The sequence below is a fragment of the Trichechus manatus genome, unplaced genomic scaffold, assembly GCF_000243295.1.
Source record: "Trichechus manatus latirostris isolate Lorelei unplaced genomic scaffold, TriManLat1.0 scaffold00048, whole genome shotgun sequence".
NCBI lineage: Eukaryota > Metazoa > Chordata > Mammalia > Sirenia > Trichechidae > Trichechus > Trichechus manatus.
The window spans coordinates 47,222-63,745 of NW_004443984.1; the positions used below are offsets into that span (position 1 = coordinate 47,222).

General features: G+C 40.2%; 3 non-coding genes across 3 annotated transcripts; all 3 read left to right on the top strand.

The window, feature by feature from the left end:
* Nucleotides 1-5,526: 5,526 nt before the first annotated feature.
* TRNAC-ACA (transfer RNA cysteine (anticodon ACA)) lies at nucleotides 5,527-5,598 on the top strand. Its single transcript has one exon. It is a non-coding gene; the product is annotated as a tRNA-Cys (tRNA).
* A 1,694-nt stretch (nucleotides 5,599-7,292) lies between these two features.
* On the top strand, nucleotides 7,293-7,364 carry TRNAC-GCA (transfer RNA cysteine (anticodon GCA)). The gene has a single exon. It is a non-coding gene; the product is annotated as a tRNA-Cys (tRNA).
* Nucleotides 7,365-11,045: 3,681 nt separating this feature from the next.
* Nucleotides 11,046-11,117, top strand: TRNAC-GCA (transfer RNA cysteine (anticodon GCA)). Its single transcript has one exon. It is a non-coding gene; the product is annotated as a tRNA-Cys (tRNA).
* The last annotated feature ends 5,407 nt before the right edge of the window (nucleotides 11,118-16,524 follow it).

Genomic DNA, 16,524 nt, shown 5'->3' on the forward strand with positions numbered 1-16,524 from the left:
AAAACTTAACACGCTCCAGGGGGCACATACAAACTATAACTCAGGGGGAAATGGCTTGGACACCTTAAAAACGCAAAGCTTTTCAAATATATGTCAGCAGAAATCTAAGGAATATGTAAGGAGGTGAAATTTAACGCTGTTACACCAAAGGGGGTAGAAAATAACACGTTCGTTACTGCATTTTGTGTCCTTTTTTCTTTTTGATGGCATGTGTTTTAAGTATTGGAATGCATGCTTACTAATTAAGTGTGTTTGAATTTTTGGTTGGTAATATGGATTCTGAGAAATATGATCTGGCAATACAATTCGCCAACGAGGCGAGTGGCAATTTGGTGCCACTGATCTGTGGCATGACAGTATGCCACTGAGAACTAGAATAATGAATAGATAATTCATTTATGACATGCTTCCATTAAGTTACATGTGGAATCACTGGTTTTCCTAAAATGACACGAAAAAAACAAAACAAACTCATCAATCTCCCTATCACGCAGGAAAGTCATAATTATGCTTGCAAGACTTATCTCACAGAAATAAAATTTAAAAAAAAGAAAAAGTTTACAAAACAAACACACCCGAGAAGAATCTCCTATAGGAATGTTCAAGCTACATAACTATGAGGCTTCAACTCCAGTCAGCTGAGCTTCATGCATTTCAAAAGGGACCTACCTTGATGCTAAATGCATTAGAACTGGAATAAAGTCTTACTTCTGAGGTCCAGAGACATAAAAAACAGCTGGCATACAGTTTATGCCAATGGTAAGGAAAGACATAACACTGGCTGAATTCACTGATATGGGTGCAATTGCCAGATAGTCTGAATTTAATGTGTTAGCTAGTGCAACTGGAGATGGCTCTAACAGTTTACTTGGTTGGTTGGCTGAAAAACATGGCCTCAGAAGTGGCTGTCATGGATTGAATTGTGTCCCCCCAAAATATCTGTCAACTTGGCTGGGTCATGATTTCCAGTATTGTATAATTGTGTACCATTTTGTAATCTGATGTGATTTCCTTATGTATTGTAAATTCAATCACTATGATCTAATAAGATGGATTAGTGGCAGTTATACTGATGAGATATACAAGACTGGATAGTGTCTTAAGCCAATCTCTTTTGAGATACAAAAGAGAGAAGCGAGCAGAGACACAAAGGAACCTCATACCACCAAGAAAGCAGTGCCGGGAGCAGAGCGCGTCCTTTGGACCTCAGGTTCCTGCGCAGAGAAGCTCCCAGACCAAAGGAAGACTTATGCATCACAAGACCTTCTTCCAGAGCAGACAGAGAGAGAAAGCCTTTCCCTGGAGCTAATGCCCTGAATTTGGACTTGTAGCTTACTAGACTGTGAGAGAATAAATTTCTCTTTGTTAAAGCCATCCTCTTGTGGTATTTCTGTTATAGCAGCACTAGATGACTTAGACAGTGGCCTATATTTAATGACGTTAAGGTACCAGAGTTTCCCTGGCATGGTGTGGAAGAGGGAATCTAAAGGTTTGGACAGGCCAAAGTATCAGACTGGATTAATCAGTATGGTTTACATATCCAATCCCCAGCTATGATCCACAAGAAGGCCCAGAAGACGTTAAGAAATATATTAGTGAAGTGATAGCTTGCATCCTTGAAAATCTCTGTAGTTGCTTACCTTTGTTGGCCAAGTAGGACTATAGGGGATGCCACAAAATTGATGGTCTCTCTGATTTCAGTGTGGATCGTGATATCAGAGTAGCAGACATCAAGTGGCAGCACCTATCCACCAAAGACAAGGTGAGCACATCTAACATAAAAGGAAGCAGGGATGTATGTGTAATCACACTGCATCAGCTGCAGAGCTCTTTGATAGTGGTCAATTGATTACAACATTCCTAGGAATGAAGTAGATGGGCAATCTAGTAAAGTATTGCTTGATCTATATAACAGGAGAAACTCTAAATCTGGTAGCAAAAAAACTGACTTGAGTTGCTACAGTGCAGAGTCACAGCCTCTCATCCAGTTTCCAGACCTAAGTCATTTTACAGACACAAAGTCCCTTGATTGAAAGTGAGACCACCTCCCCTAGAGTAAGGACCCTACACCATTGCCACAAGTATGTACCATAAATCTTCCTCCAAACCTTCCCCAGAAAGACCTATGGCCATTTTCTGAAGTGATTGTGCACTGGAAAAAGGAAATATACAGACTTTTGTGATAACTGCCAGGGGCTCTGAAATGAAGCTAAAACCTGGGTACTAAAAATGCCACTGTAGCCCACAATTCAGTGGGAAATTATGGGGGTCAAGTGATAGATGGAGTCTTAGCTCAAGTCTGAATTACAGTGGGCCCAGTTGGTCAATAGACTCACTCTGTATTTAATTTTCCAGTTCCTAGGTGTATGATTAGAAAATATATATTTAGTAACTGGTAGGATGAGTCTTTGACCCATGAGGTGAGGGCTATTATGGTAGGAAGGGCTAAGCTGAAGCCCCTAGAACTTCTCTTCACTACCCAGAGAGTAAGGCAGAAGTAATATTATTACCCTGGGGTAATGGTAGAGATTAATGCCACAAACAAATACTTGGGATAAAAGGGGGATGACGATACCCACTGAATCCCCATTTAACACATTGATTTGACCTGTGGGAAGTCACATGGATCTATAAACTATTGTAAACTTAATCAAGTGCTGATTCTATTTGCAGTTGCTGTCCAAGATGTAGTATCCTCACTGGAGCAAATGAACATGTGTCTTAGTAATCAGCCCTTTTTGAGGGTCCTCTTTTCCTCTCTGAGACGAAGATAACAACAGAAAGCAATCTAGCACCTAATTTTACATTGGCCGTGTAAAATTCACAGTGCCCAGCAAACAAACTGTAATTAACAGGCATGCAAAAAAAGCGGAAAAATATTTGTCATTATCAAAATTAAAAAAGAATAGAAACAGATCCAGAAAAACGAGAGGTGATGGAATTAGCTGAAAGGGACCTTAAACCAGCTAGTATAAATCTTAAAAATATCTTCAAACATGTATAAAAAACAAGAGCGTGATGAGGAGAAAAATGGGAGACATCAGAAAGACCCAAGTATTCCTAAAAGCTTGAGAGCCACCATCTAAGATACATCTATTGGTCCCATCCCACTTGAAGCAAAGGAGACTGAAGAAAACAAAAGACACAAGGAAAATACTAGCCCAAAGGACTAAAGGACCAAATGAACCAGAGGCTCCACCGGCCTGAGACCAGAAGAACTAGATAGTGCCTGGCTACCACCAATGACTGCCCTGACAGGAAACAAAACAGAGAGTCCAGAAAAGAGTAGGAGAAAAATATAGAACAGAATTCAAATTCACATTTAGAAGACCAGACTTAATGGTCTGACAGAGACTAGAGGAACCCCCAAAACTATGGCCCCCAGACACACTGTTAACAAAACTGAAATCAGTCCTGAAGTCTACTCCTCAGACAAAGATTAGACAGGACTACAAAACAAAAAATAATACACATGAGGAACATGCTTCTTGGTTCAATAAGATATGCAAAACCAAATGGCAGCTTCAGTCCAAAAGCAGGATGAGAGGGCAGAAAGGGACAGGGGCTGGTAGAATGGATGCAGGGAGCCTGGAGTGGAAAGGGGAGTGTGCTGTCACATTGTGGGGATTGTGACCAATGTCACAAAACAATATGTCTGTGGATTTTTGAAAGAGAAATTGACTTGAGATATATACTTTTACCTAAAGCACAATAAAAAAGACCCAAGTATAACTTCTAGATATGAGAAATATAATATCTGAAATGAAAGATGAATGGATGAGATTAAGAACAGATTAGACATTACAGAAGAAAATATCACTGAACTTGAAAACATAGCAATAAAAACTACCAAAATGCATCAGAGAGAGGACAAAGACATAAAAAGATCCCAAGTGAGAAGTGAGACAATGTCAAGCAGTCCAATGCATATGTATATGAAGTTCCAGAAGAAGAAAATAGTGAGTGGGAAACAGTAAAAATATTTGAAGAAACAATGGTCCAAAAATTTTCAAATTGGATGAAAACTAAAAATACACAAATAATAATCTCAACAAATCCCAAGCATAGCAGGCATAAGATATACCATACCAAGGCACAGCATAATAAAATTGCTGGAAACCAGTGATAAAGAGAAAATATATTAAAAAACAGTCAGAGACAGGAAAAAATATATTACACACAGAGGAATAAAAGTAAACTTTTCATAAGAAGCCAGGTAAAGTAAGAGGGTAAAAAGGAACATCTTTAAAATGTTAAAAAAAAAAACAAAAAAAAAAAACCTATTACTTCTCTACTCAGGGAGTTCTATACTCAGTGAAAATACCTTTCAACAATAAAGGTGGAGGAAATACATTTTCAGACTAATAGAAGTAGAGAGAATTCAACACCAGACACGTCCTACAAGAAATGTTAAAGGAAGTTCTTCAAGAAGAAAGAAAATGTTGCCTAATGAAAATGTGTGTTTGCACAAAGTAATGAAGAGTGCCAGAAATGGTCAATATATGGGTAAAGAAAAAAGACACATTAAGAAGTACTGTGAAGATACCCACATGGCAAGGAATAAAGGATTCCAGCCAACAACTAGTGAGGAACCGAGTTCTCTTTCTAACAGCCAGGTGAGTAAGCAATCTTGGAGTGGTTTCTCCAGCCCCCATCAGGCATTCAGATAACTCCAGCCCAAAGTGACATCTCATCTGCAACCTTATGTGAGAATTTTGGGTCAAAATCCATCAGAAGCCACTACCTGAGTTTACTGAACCTCTAAAACAACATGATATAATAAACATTTACTGTTTAAAGATACACACATGGGATCATATGAGTCAGCATCAACTCAACCGCAGCTGGCATTTTGTAATGCAACAATACATAATTAATATAGAGTAACTCTCCCATCAATACTGACACGTCTCCCTTAGAATCAATCAGTCCTCTGGGATCTACTTGGGAAGACAGATGAAAGACAGTGACGTGGAGATGAGAGGAAAAAAAACAAAAAAAAATTTTTTTTTTAAATTAATGTGGGCACAGATGGAGAGGGTGCTAAAGGGATCCATGAGGAGGAGATAAGTCAGCAGTGAGGGTTTGAATAAATGAGACAGAAAGCTGAAGCAAAAGTAGGAAGTTCAAATGCTTTCAACGGATGTAAACTTTGGAGGAGAGGTGGGAGAGAAGGTCATCTTGCTCCTACACTGCAGGTTATTGTTGGAAAGTGATTCAACTGAAAATTTAGCAGTAAGAGTTCCAATCCTTGTTCAGGCAAGCAGCACCTCCCCTCTGGTCTTCATTTTCTGCCTGTATACTAAGACAGGCACAGACTTCGTTGTCTCAAGTGGAACATTTGGTGACCTTCCAAGCAGGTGCCAAGTTATGGTAGTGTGCATTTGGAAAAGGAGGAGATTTATGACAGTAAGGAGGTCCATTTACAGTTGAGCAGGACTAGCAGCTCTCTGCTGAGTCAGAATGAGAAAGCTAAGTGTGAGTGGAAATGTAAAGGAGTACTAATTACATGTTGCTTTTAAGAAACAGGGTATAGCTCAGTGGTAGAGCATTTGACTACAGATCAAGAAGTCTCTGGTTCAAATCCAGGTTCCCCGTCTGAGGGCCTCCTTTTGCTCTTTGAGTCCAAGTTCACTATATCAAGTTTTCCAGAGATCACATTCTAGTCCCCTTAAAGGAAGAGGTTTGTTGTTGTTTGGTGTCATCCAGTCAGTTCCGACTCATAGTGACCCTATGTACAAGAGAAGGAAACAATGCCCAGTCCCGCACATACAGTCATTCCTTTGTTTGAGCCTATTGTTACAGTGACTTTATCAATCCTTCTCATTGAGGTTTTTCCTCTTTTTTTACTGACCCTCTACTTAACCAAGCATGATGTTCTTCTCCAGGGACTGGTCCCTCCTGATAATACATCCGAAGTACATGAGACAAAGTCTTGACATCCTTCTAAAGAGCATTCTGGCTGTACTTCCTCCAAGACAGATATGTTCGTTCTTCAGGCACTCCATGGTGCATTCAATATTCAAAGAAGGAGGCTAGATGGAGTCTATTAATCAGCCTCTTTATGTTCAACTGCTATTTTCAGGGTTCAGTAAGGCACTCAGCACTGTACTGAAGCCCAAGGACAAGACCTAACCCGATCCCAGTACCCTCTTTGAGGGACTGTTTACTGGGAACACACTGGTATCAACTTCTGAATCAGCCATAGTCCAATCAGAAGATAAAAACTTCACCAGTTATTTTAATAGAGAGAATTTAATATAAATATTGTTAACCAGGAATTATAAAGTTGAAAGGGCAAAAAGGAGAGAGTAAGCATCATGGAGGTAGTCACTGCAGAAGCACCTAGCCACCCACCGTTGAGAATAAATAGAACAGATTGAATGTATAAAAATTGTAGAAGCTTTGGTGAGGATCCCAGTGGAGCAGGAACCCAGACTTCTAAGGAGGTGCAAGTTTCCCTGAGAGGCTTGATGAGGCTGATCTTCTGAACGAAATGCTGCAAACTGGAGTCACTGCCACTACTGAGTGAGCTGTCACTGCTGGGGTTACACCGACAGAAATACATGCAAACAGGAAGCAACAGGCAGACAAGAAGCAGAAAGTGCTCTCTTTCTCCTCATTCACTCCAGTCCCGTTCAAGCTCCTTGTTGGCAAGACCAATCAGGAAATTACCTAACAAAGAAGAACTGTGGGGGACAGAATCCCAGAACCAGTATCACAAGGCAGAGCACAGAAGGGTGAATTTGGGACTTAGAGGCAATAATTTCTTTAATCATTACTTCAGAACACTCATCTCAATCATCTAATAAAAGGGTTGAATATATATGGAGATGATGGAGAGAAGGTCAGCCTGTGCCCCAGAGTGTGGCTTTGTAGGAAGAGCTATGATCCAGGATTCAGACACGTGACTATGGGTCATATCTTTGAAAAGTTGCATGCTTGGCCAGGCCATTGGTCATTTGAAGTCTCTGTTTTCAGGTGCTCACCACAGAAGAACAAAAGCAAGCAAAGAAACAAAACAAAAAAACTAAATAACAGCGTAGATGTCACTATAGATCCTTCCAGCTGACAGGTGAATGCTCCCCCAGATTACTGTCCTCACCCAGGGACTGAGGATGAGGAAGTTGCAGGGCTGAGGGAGAAGTGAACCTGTTGATTCCTGTAAGGTAAGGAGATGAGTTAGCAGAAATGCAAGCCTGGGAAAAACATCATGAAGGAACATCTGTGCCAGAGCCTGTGGGTGTGGCTGTACAGGGAAAGAGTGTTAATTGTCCCTTGCTAGCATACCAGGGGGTATAGCTCAGGGGTAGAGCATTTGACTGCAGATCAAGAGGTCCCCAGTTCAAATCTGGGTGCCCCCTAGCTTTTGAGTCAATAAATTGGTAAAGGAGTTCCATTCTCCTCTCCCCTTGCTGAGTCTGTCTGAGGACTCTCTGAGCAGAGCAACTCAACCTCAGGTGATGTGCTCATCACAGCCCCTGCTCCTCTGGTCTTCCCACTCTCCTTTCACTGGTCTCTATGCTCTACTAGGTGTACTTTGAGCTTCAGCTTCGTGCTGAGTATAAGGACTCTGTGTTTTGAAGGCTGTCAGAGAGAAACCTAAGATCACCTCCAGGGAGCAATACTTCAATTGCTGGCTGACTTGTCAACAGTGGCAAGGGAAGTCAGAAGATTGTTGAATAATACATTCAATATGTTGAAAGAAAGTAACAGCCAACTTAGAATTCTATTCCCAGCAAAAGTATTCTTCTTGAACAGACAAAGCTTACAGAGTTTACCACCAACAGACCCTCAGTAGAAAAAATTCTGGAATATATACTTTAGGGAAAAGTAAAGTGATCCCAGATGGAGATCTGAGATACCAAAAGAAATGCTGAACAAATACATTGACACATATACAGTAATTCTAAAAGTCATTGATAATATAACATAATATTAATGTCTAACTTGTAAAATTTTTTAAAGATAGAACTAAAATACTGGTCAACAATAACATGTAAAGAAAGGGGCATTATATTTAAAGTGTCATAAGGTCTTCCTATAATTTGGGAGAAGAAAATAGATATTGATTAACATTAAACTTTTAAAATTTACAAGCAGAAATTTCTAGTATATCATTTTAAAAATTGTTGTTTTGCCAAGTAAAAAGTGGTAAGAGAATGAAGGATGTGGGCTAGTAGAAAAAACAAATGAAATGAGAAAAATCCCAGTTAATGCTAATGAAGGCAAGACAAAAAAATCAAAGAAACGTGAGACTAATGGAATGCAAGTCCATGGGTCAAGGGCCAGGGGTCAGGCTTCTCCTGATTAACGTAGCTGTAGGGGCTGATGAGTCCAAATCGGTAGGTCGGATGGTCAGCTGCTGGATCCCAAGATCGATAGGCAATACAATAGGCAGCTAGCTAAAGTCCCAAGAACCTGAGGTCAGATGATGATGAGCTAGATGCAGGGTCCAGATCAAGCAAGTGAGCTTTGCCAGAAGGTCCATATATATATTGGATGCAGGCCCAACCTGGAGGAATCTCCCCTTACAACTGATTGGTTGATCATAGCAGGTCACATCATGGAGGATGACTACATTATTAGATAACTGACAAATTACATAATTACATAACCGCCAAACTACATCATTACTTAACTGACAAACTACATTATTACATAAATGTCAAACCAATGAGATTGCGGCCCAGCCAAGGTGACACAACCTTAACCATCACTGTCCACCCCTTGTCAACTCGGCACCTGTACACATCTCCTTAAACCATACAAAATCTTTAAATAAAGATAATTGCAAAGTCATACTTGTGCCTAACATGTTAGAGTGAACATGTGCACAAGCAAAAATGTACTAGCCCCATTTACTCCTTATATTTCATAAGTGAAGAAAACAAAAAATAATCAATGCACACATACAAGAAAGAAATACTCAGAACAATTACAGTCCTCATTTCTGCAGTTGGTCATGCGGTTGAAATGGGTATTTAGAACTACCTTCTTCCAAAGCCCATTCCATATTCCTTTTACCTTCAACAACCACCTTAGCTGGTTGTGATTGTCTACCTGGTGGAGTAACTCAGACCTTCATTCCTGAAGGGTCTGAGCCATTAGTAGTCATGTCAGAATTGGGTTGATGTAATTTTCTATTGATAATAATCACAGGGCATAGTAGTATTAAGACATGTCCTAAGGGATCCTGTATATTCTAGACATATTCTTTTTTACATTATTATGCAACATCAAACTGATTTCCCCTTGGTAGTCAAGGTCAATCACACCAGCCAATATGGTAATTCCCTTTGTTGCCTGTTGATCCAGATGCATGAGGAGTCCAAAGTGATCAAGTGGCATTCTTAACTTCCAGTTCAGTGGAATCTGTGTTGAGTCTTCAGGTGGGAGCATTCCTCCCTTTGGAACTAAGACCTCTACTCCCACAGAGCATAGGGTAGCATAGACAGGAAGCTAAAATTTTGTGAGTGGGTCACTAGGGTTAATAGTGAGTGGTACCACTCCCATCTCCACGCCTTGTTTTCTGGCACCATGAATCTTGGCTATGGGAGAAACAGCACCATATATTGGATGCTGCTTTAGAGCATATACAGCCTCCTAGAGAACATTGCCCCAACTCTGCTGTCACAGATTAAATAGTGTCCCCCAAAATATATGTCAACTTGGTTAGGCCATGATTCCTAGTATTACGTGATTGTCAACTATTTTGTGATCTGATGTGATTTTCCCATGTGTGTAAATCCTACCTCTTTGATGTTAATGAGGTGGGATTAGCAACAGTTATGTTAATGAGGCAGGACTAAATCTACAAGATTAGGTTGTGTCTTAAGTCAATCACTTTTGAGATATAAAAGAGAGAAGGGAGCATAGAGACATGGGGACCTCATACCACCAAGAAACAAGAGCCAGGAGAATAGCACGTTCTTTATACCTGGGGTCCCTGTGCTGAGAAGCTTCTCGACTAGGGAAGACTGATGACAAGGACCTTGTGCCAGAACCAACAGATGTGGGGATATATGCCATTTAAACATGGCTGCACTATTGACAACCGCAGCCATATCGGGGATTCAGTGTTGGTGTCTGTTGCTGGCAGATTGGACACTCAGCAATGGCTGTAGTCAAGTCAGCCTTGTTGAGTGGAAGTCCATGTTGCTGAGCCCATGCATAACCTACATCCCTGCCATCATGGCCACTTTGTTCATGAGTCCACTGGGCAATGATGGGAGTAGCTGGGGAAAGAAGATGACTGGTTTTCACAGAACACATCATCCTATCCACTTAATTATTGGAAACAGGAGTGGGGGGACATCTACCAAGGAAGACATCCATCCAAGGCCAGGTGTGTCCTTCCTGGGTTGTGGACCAGGGCAGAGGCTCCGGGGTGTTAAGGAGAGGTCCCTAGTCCCCATCTGAGGTCCCCATATCAGGACTCCAGCTAGCCTGCTGTACCAAGGCAGTTTTTCTATGAGTCAGGGGGCTCTGCCTACCCCACACCATGACAGGCAAGGCCCTGTGGCCTTGGGTATGAGGATCAGGGGAAAAGAAAGAGTGCTGATCGTGGCAGGGAACTGCAAAAACAACAGAGGTTGGCATATCAGGCATATGAGGGAAGTAAGGGAATGGGTGTTCTGAAAAATTCTTGTTACAGACCGACTCCCATCTGATTCAAGGGGAAGTGGGCAAAGCCACTGACCTCTCTGGGCCTCAGTTGCACTGAGAACAGAGAAGGGACTATGGTCATGCTAAGTTATCAGTGGCAATACATTTCAAAGCTAGCATCCCTCTGCAGGACTCAGACGTGAAGGTTTGATGAAGAGGGACTCTAGAAAGGAAGCTACCTGGCAGGTAGGTGTATAATGTGATGAATGTTTACGGTGAACCTGTGAGTGAGGAGTGAGTCATGGCAGGGAGAGGCCAGGCTTCAGAGGGGCAGGTGCCACATCTAGAACCCGAGGGGAAGAGCCCAGGAGTAGCCATGGATGAAAGGATTAGGTGGTGGCAATTATAAAGGTATTTTAGGTACCACTTACATCACAGGGGGTGTAGCTCAGGGGTAGAGCATTTGACTGCAGATCAAGAGGTCCCTGGTTCAAATCCGGGCACCCCCTGCCAAGTCAAATTTTAGTCTTATGCCACAAATTTGTGCTCCTCCCATTGCCCCAAAATGGCCTCTAGGACTGAAATGAGTCACCCTCATGCTCTTCTGCAGAGCCTTTCTAGTCTGGGTGGTGCGTTTGGCCTGGTTCTGGCTTTAGACCAGGGCTTCAAACCAGTTCTTCCCAATTCAATCATGGCCAAGGAGGCAACACCAGAACAGACCTGAATTAGTAAAATTTGGGTGGTGTCATGGATTGAATTGTGTCCCCCTAAAATGTGTCAGCTTGGCTAGGCCATGAATCCCAGTATTGTGTGACTGTCCACCATTTTGTCATCTGCTGTGATTTTCCTATGTGTTGTAAATCCTACCTCTATGGGTCGCTATTAGTCAGAATTGACTCGATGACAATAAGTTTGATTTTTTTTTATGATGTTAATGAGACAGGATTGGAGGCAGTTATTTTAATGAGGCAGGACTCAAACTACAAGATTAGGTTAGGTCTTAAGTCAATCTCTTTTGAGATATAAAAGAGAGAAGTAAGCAGAGAGACAGGGGGACCTCATATCACTAAGAAACAAGAGCCAGGAGAATAGCCCATCCTTTGGACCCAGGGTCCCTGCACTGAGAAGCTCCTAGACCAGGGAAGATTGATGACAAGGACCTTCTCCCAGAGCTGACAGAGAGAGAAAGCCTTCCCCTGGAGCTGGCATCCTGAATTTCAATTTCTAGCCTGCAGACCATGAGAGAATAAATTTCTCTTTGTTAAAGCCATCCACTTGTGGTATTTCTGTTGTAGCTGCACTAGATGACTAAGACAGGTGGCCCGGAACCATAACATTAATGGGAAAAGTTACTGGTTGAAGCCCTGCTAGGAAATTAATCTCCCTCTTAGAAAACAAAGGCAGTGTATGAGTTGCATAGCAACCAAACCTCTTCCCCATAGGATTCTACGCAGAGTGGCAAAGAGCAGTGCCGGGCTCAAAGATGGTGGCCGATCATGCCACTTTGAATGTATGTCGCCCTCCACAGCCCTGGCAATAATCCAATCTCACACCTCAGGCTTCTGAAAGGGCTCACTACACCCTTTCAAATCTCCAATTCCAGGGCTTTGACCCATAATTTTTCCCATTCCAGTTATGATCCCGGATCACCCAAATTTTTTAAATTTGGATCTGTTCTTTTCTGCTTCATCAGCCATGACTGAACCAGTTCAAACCACTGCTTCAGACTAACCAGGCCCAAGGCTTAAATTATGATGCTGCCTCCCACCTGCCTTGTAATTATTAGCAAGTCACTGAGTCTCAGTTTCCTCACTACCAGGCTCCTTGCCAGCCTGAAAGGAGGAGGCCACATGATAGAAAACCAAGTTGTATTACATTTGTGTTACACTATCTCTCTGCATTTCTCACAAACCTGAATACCAGGAATCCTGGTCCTCAAGCTGCCCATGTCCAGTTATACCCCACCTACAGTCTGCTTCTGCTAGCCTCATGTGCATGGCTTGGTTGCTTCAGTTTCTGCTTGTGGCCAAAGGTCAGTGTGTCCGTGAAAAGCCCCAACACAGAAATGTGTAGAACCTGCACAAATTAGTTTCAGAGAGACCACTACTTCTCGCAGAGGACAGGCTCTCCCTCCCCCTTGCCAGATGCATTCTCCTAAGGGAATCAAGTGCTCCCATGCAGATCCTACCACCTCTGGGGTGATTTCCCATTCAGAGACTCCTACATTAGCTCTCATACTCTGTATAGTCCAGCCAAGACCAACAGGATCAAAAGTCATCCTTAAATCTCAAGAGGGTGGGGAGAGGAGAGGAGAAGAGAGGGTCCCAGAGCCTTTTCTCCCAGGAGTATCGTCTTTCCATGTACTTTCATGAATTCAAATAGGTCCACGAGGGTGGGATGCTCTAAATCCACCAACAGAAGCTATACTCCAACGTAAATAACAATTGCCTAGGACAATGCTGGGTATGTAGTCTGTGCAAAATAATACTACCTCCCCTCTTCCTTCCCCCTTATTTTCAGAATCCAATCCCATCTCCAGCTATTAACCATTTCAAATTCTAACCTCCAGTCATACCAACCTTTTTGCCTTTTGTGGAGGAAAAACTCATTTAGTGGAACAATAAAAATAATAACCACAAGACTAGCTACCTAGGCTTTTGAACTGCAATCTTCTGTATTTTATCTCCCTCCTCCCCACACCATCTCACCCTTCAATCCAAAACTTCACCAAATCCTATGGATTTTTCTTCAAAAACTGTATTTTCAACCTGTCCCTACTCTCCATCCCACTACCCCTTCTTCATGCTCCCTTCCCTGAATCATTGCAACTCCAAAGTCACTGCCTGTAGTTTCTTCCACGCTACTGTCTGATATGATTACCATCGTGAGGTTCCAGAAAAATCAAAGCAGATTAATTTAGTCTCCTAAATAAAACGCTTTGTGGCTCCCCAGTGTTTACAGGATGAAAAGCAAAGTCCTTCCTGTGGAACTCAAGGCCCTTGCAATGGAGGCTTTGCCCAGCTGTTATTTTTACCATAATAAAATTGAAATTTTTAAAAATAAAAATATAAAAAAAAAACCAACTTTTGTCATCTAGTTGATTCTAACTCAGTGACTCTATAGGACAGAGGAGAACTGCCCCATAGGGTCATCAAGGAGTGGCTGGTGGATTTCAACTGCTGAACTTTTGGTTAGCAGCCAAACTCTTTAACCACCGAGACACCAGGGCTCCAAAATAAAAATAACTATTAAAAATCTTATAATACATTATTATATCAATATAAAAATTCTTGAAGAAACAATAACCTAAAAGTTTTTAAATATGATGAAAACTAGAAAGCCACAGATCAAGAAGCTAAACAAAACTCAAAAGAAGAAACATAAAGAAAATCATATCAAGACACATCATAATAAAATAGCTGAAAACAAGTTGTAAAGAAAAAAATCTTAAAAATAGGCAGAGGTGGGAAAATTACATTACACAGAGAGAAATGGAAGGAGACTTTTTATCAGAAATCATGCAAGCCAGGGAGGGAAGAAAGGAACATCTTCAAAATGCTAAAAAAAAAAAAAAAAGAAAGAAAGACAAAACCTTGCTAATACTCTACTCAGTGAATTCTATACTTCATTGTTAAAAATACCTTTCAACAATGAATATGAAACAATTATTTATTTCACATCAACAAAAGAATTCATCAGCAGCAGACAAAAAATGATACCAAATAAAAATCTGGATCTGCACAAAGTAATGAAGAGTGCCAGAAATGGTCAACATGTGGATAAATATAAAATATATTTTCCCCATTTTAAAATCTCTTTAAAAGATGATTGATTTTCTATTAATGGTGGTGGAATAATTTGCAAAACGATAGCGATAATGGCTGCACAACATGAAGAATGTAATCGATGTCACTGAATTATTGTAGAAATTGTTGAATTGGCAATGTTTTGTTGTGTATTTTCACCACACACACAAAAAGATAATTAAATGTTTAAAGCAAAAATAATAGCAATGTATTATGGGGTTTATAATAAACATAAAAGTAAAACTTATGACAACAATAACACAAAGGACAAAATAAGGGAAATGGGAGCATACTATTAAAAGATTCTTACACTACAAGTGAAGTGATAGAATATTATTTGAAGATAAAATATGAAAAGTTAAATATGGTACTGTAAACTTTAGATAAATCAATAAAAGAAAATAGCAAAAAGTAGTAGCTAATAACCCATTGGTGGGGATAAAATGGAATAATAAAAATAGTCAATTAATCCAGAAGAAGTTATGAAAAAAGAACAAAAAATACATGGGACAGATAGAAAACAAGTAGAAAACATGAATTGATACAGTAGTTGCAATAATGGGCTCAAACATACCAACAATTGTAAGGATGGCAAAAACAGTCATTGATTTATTTGGTTGTACATAGGGTCACTATGAGTTGGAATCAACTCAAAGGCACCTAACAACAACAACAAGGTTTAAATTTAACCTTATATATAATTACATTAAATGTAAATGGTCTAAACACTCCGGTTAAATGGTAGAGATTGTCAGACTGGATAAAAAATCTATATGCTATCTACAAGAACACCACTTCAAATATGAAGATTGTACAGTTTAAAGTAAAAGGATGAAAAGAGATATACCATGCACACCTATCAAAAGAAAGATGTAAAGACTGTTTTATAACAGACTTCAGAATGAGAAATGTTACCAGAAATAAAGGACATTTCATAATGACAAAAAAGTCAATTCATCGAGAAGACATATCAGTATTAAATATATATACCTCTATTAACAGAGCTTCAAAATAAATGAAGTAAAAATTACTAATATCTGAGATTAGATCAGGGTTGTCACCTGAAAAAATAAGCAAATACTCAAGAAGTCTAACCAAGATTAAACAGAAAAGACAAATGAATAATATAAAGAAGGTAAAATAGAACGTGACTAAATATATGTTTATAAGAGAATTCTATGCACAGCTTCATTCTATTCACTTTTAAAATCTGCATAAAACAGATTATTTTTGAAGTAAAAATGAATCACTAAAACAGACCCAAGGAGAAGTGGAACACCTGAATAGACCAATAATGAATGATAAAACACATTTAAAAGAGAGTTAAGGAACTCTTCTTCACAAAGATACCACATCCAGAAGACTTACAGGTAATTTTTAGCCTTATAGGGAAGTTTGCTTAATTTTTAATTAGGAGTAGATCATTCTCTGCTATATATGATGTTTCAGAGTATAAAAAATAAGGAAATCCCCCCAAATCATTCTAGGAAGCTTGCATAATCTTGATATATTTAAAAAAAAAAAAAATAAGACTGTTGTTGTTCTTAGGTGCCATCAAGTCAGTTCCGACTCATACTGACCCTATGTACAACAGAACAAAACACAGCCTGGTCCCGTGCCATCCTCATAATCATTGTTATGCTTGAGCCCATTGTTGCAGTCACCATGTCAATCCATCTTGTTGAGGTTCTTCCTCTTTTTTGCTGACCATCTACTTTATCAAGCTGCAGGGACTTGTCCCTCCTGATAACATGTCCAAACTATGTAAGAAGTAATCTCACCATCCTTGCTTTTAAGGAGCATTCTGACTGTACTTCTTCCAGGATAGATTTGTTCGGTCTTTTGGCTGTCCATGGTATTCAATATTCTTCACCAACACCATGATTCAAAGGCATCAATTCTTCCTCGGACTTCCTTATACATTGTCCAGCTTTCGCATGATTATGAGGCAATTGAAAACACCACAGCTTGGGTCGGGCACATCTTAGTCTTCAAGGTGACATCTTTAATTTTTAACACTTTAAAGCGGTCTTTTGCAGCAGATTTGCCCAATGCAATGCCTCTTTTGATTTCTTGACTGCTGCTTCTGTGGGTGTTGATTGTGGATCCA